Source organism: Triticum dicoccoides, chromosome 3A (assembly GCF_002162155.2).
Source record: "Triticum dicoccoides isolate Atlit2015 ecotype Zavitan chromosome 3A, WEW_v2.0, whole genome shotgun sequence".
Taxonomy (NCBI): Eukaryota; Viridiplantae; Streptophyta; class Magnoliopsida; order Poales; family Poaceae; genus Triticum; species Triticum dicoccoides.
Window position 1 is genome coordinate 132,113,421 of NC_041384.1, and position 3,368 is coordinate 132,116,788.

Below are 3,368 nucleotides of genomic sequence, written 5' to 3' on the forward strand. Positions count from 1 at the left end.
GTTGGCAGACGGCAAAAAAAGTGGCCAACCTAACATCGGTTAACTAGACGCTTTGCCGTCTGCTAGCAGAGGCAAAGAGTCGTGACCTAACTAAAAAGCAGGCCAGCGCCCACACCTGTTCCCCACCGCTCTCTCTGTCCTCTCTCTCTCTCTCTCCTGCCCGAGCCGCCGCCGCCCCTCACCCGCGCCACACCCGTTCCCGAGCCGCCGCCGCCCCGCGCCACCCCCGCCGCCGGCCGCCCCGCCCCCACTGCCCCCGTACCTGCACCCACATCTCCTCTCTGCTCTCCCGCGCCCTAGGGTTAGCCACCGCCGCCCTTAATCCGGCGAGCTCCGGTGACCATGGTCGGCGTGCAGCATGCTACCGAGCTCACCACGCTCCGTTGCGTCGATTCCTCCGGCCAGATTCGTCCCTCCCCCCTCGAACGCTGGCGCCCAACCCATCCCTCCGCGACTAGGGTTTGGTGCGCGGCCTCGTCTCTGCCACCGGCGTGCCTCTGGCGGTCCTCTACGCCTCATCGCATGGCTCCTCACGCGGCTGCGCCTGCTGGACGCTGCTTCTCCACCAAAAGGCAGTGGCAGAGGAGGGCCTTATCCACCACCACGCAACGGCAGCCAAGGTCCTCCTCCCCCATCTCGCCTCTCTCCCTCTCTCAGCCCCCTGTTTCTTTCGATTTGGGAAGAAAATTTCCTTTTTCCCTTATGCAATTTCTGATTTGACCGGGTTTGTTTTTAGGGGCATTAATTTGGTGCTTTCTGTGTCCAGAGAAAAGTAGTAGAAGGGGATGAGGAAGGAGGAGAAAGACCAGAAGAAGGGCAAGGGAGGTGGGGCGATCTGCATGTCCATGGAGGTCTGAATGTTCCTTGTTTAATTTTTTATGTTGCATGCTCTCTGATTTCAGAGTAGATTTCTTTACAGCTTATTGAATACCAATGGTGTTCTCCTCTGTTTGATTACTATGGCTGGTTGCTTGTTTAACTTTTGTGTGAGAAATAATGTAGTTCAAGTGAGGTAATCTTGTTTCTAAATTTAGATACATGCATGTCTGTGGGGCTCCAGTTCTAAACATAGCAGACCACTACCCTCCTATATGTTGTGCGAACTAGAGAGCTACTTAATTGATTAATATTTTGGATTGGTTTAATCTTTCTAAAAATGGTTGCTTCTGTTGTCACACATACACATGCTTCTGGACAATGCTACTAGCTATTATCTTTGCTATTTTTTTGATTTGTTTCAACCATGTACTGCTAGTTGTGGCTGTCAAACAAAAAGAATTGCTTTAGATTCATAATGTCCAGACATTAGCTTGTCTTTTCAAGGAGTCGGTTTGTGATACATGCCCACCTATTCATTTTAGTTTTAAAGAAAAGAATTGGCTTGGGATTCGTAATGCTCAGGCCTCAGGCATTAATTTTCACTGTCACATGCATGGTTTCAGATTACCTGTGAGGTCGTCCACCGCGACTGTCACTGTGAGGTTGGCTATTTCCCTACAGACATTGCTCTGCTGTAGCCTAGTTCGTTTCTATGCCGCTGGTTGTGAAACCAAACTAGGTGGGTGTGTGTGTGATGAGGTTTGGTATAGTGCTTGATGCCACCGGACTATAGGTTCTTGTGTAGGACTACTTGTTATATAACTCTGGTTCCTGATGAGATCATGTATATACTAGGCTAGTTGCACTTTGGTTCTATCTATTTCAAATCATATTTGGTCCTGTATGCATGTATGTATGATGCATGTGTGCTTCGATTTGGAGCAGCAGTAGGACGACGACGAGAGGACGAGTACCTCGACGGCGACGACAACTAGGAGGATGAACCCACCCACAAGGGTGCCGATGCTGGCCATCAGAACGACGACTCTTCGTCCTGCACCACCTCACGCTGTGGCGGCTACATGTAATTTTTTTGAGATTGCCTATGTTTTAATCCTATGGATCCGCTGCATGCTTGGTACTAGCAATCTGCCTTTCAAGTAGATCCAATCAACATCCAAGTTTCTGAAAATTCAGTTTAGAATTCTATGCAATTCCATCAGTGGAGAGACAGAGAGAGAAAGGGGGTCCATGGTCTAAACCTACACATCATCTGCAATGCAATCGAGAGAGAGGGATAGAGAGGCATCAGCTGAGTGTGGATGAATTTCCTAACCCTAATAGGCAATGCCAATTTATTTCTTGAGCCACATGCTTCCTGGTAGGTAAACTCAAGAAGGTTCCGTTAGTGTTGGTAGTCTGTACTTGTGTTATTCAAGAGGTTGTATTATTTTGAGAAGGCAAGAGGCAATATTTACAGTATGTTTCATACATCCTACAATATGTATAGCTTCCCATCTCGATTATTTCCAGGATTGCGATCCTTTTGACATATTTAATTTTCCTTTAATCATTGAGACTGGGCATGGGTTTGAGCTCTCTGTTTTGTGCACTGGTTTTAGCTCATTTACGCTGCCTAAATTCTGCTTTACTTCCGAACGCAACACACTAATTAGTGCATGTACAGGGTTAGTGAAGGAAAGTTTGCAGTTGCAGCCGTCACTCTAGATGATTATCTTTCGATGCAAAGTACTGAAATGAAAAGTTGGTGACTTGCTTTCTAAAATATGAAAGCATTAGTTTCTTGTTCTATTCATTTCATCATAGATTTGGTAGCACAAAAATGGCATACTTAGATAGGTTAACTCTAAAATAACACAAATAATGAATAAGATGGAAAAACAAGGAAGAGGAGGAAGAGAAGGAATAGGAAGAGCTCTTCTTCTTCTTCTTCTTCTAGTCTTCTTCTTCTTCTAATTTCTTACTCCCATTTTTGCAGGTTTGGTTCACTTCATGGAAGGGCAGAATGCTACTATTTAGACGTTAGATGTTTGATGCATTGGATGTTTGTGAAACTATGTATATATGAATTGGATGTATGATGTTTGATGTTTCATGACGATGGTGAAATTATGTTTGATGTATGATGTTTGAAACTATGTGATTCTGAATATATATGAAAATGGTCGTGTACTCCTGGGAGTACGTACTCCCGCTTCTCATATACCACATAGATGAATTTTTTATACCATTTTATTATTTTTAATATACTTCATTAGTAATTATTAGATACCCCAAAATGAGTTCCATGAAAAAATTCATGTGAGTCTACATATTTTTAAATGTTTACGTATATACTGATGTGTTTGTATGTGAAAAAAGTATATTATAAAAAGTACATCGCAGATGATATATTTTCAACAAAACTTGTATTGGGGTATCTTAGAATATTTAATGAAGTATATTGAGAATAATAAAGAGGTATAATTAATGCGTATATGAGGTATATTAAGAATGAGAGTACATACTCCTAGGAGTACAGAAGAGGA

At 43.8% G+C, this 3,368-nt stretch overlaps 1 long non-coding RNA gene across 1 annotated transcript; it reads left to right on the forward strand.

Moving 5' to 3' along the window:
* Positions 1 to 210: 210 nt before the first annotated feature.
* LOC119267574 lies at positions 211 to 3,012 on the forward strand. The gene is made up of 4 exons (XR_005132493.1): positions 211 to 620; positions 767 to 851; positions 1,765 to 1,903; positions 2,819 to 3,012. It is a non-coding gene; the product is annotated as an uncharacterized LOC119267574 (long non-coding RNA).
* Positions 3,013 to 3,368: the final 356 nt, after the last annotated feature.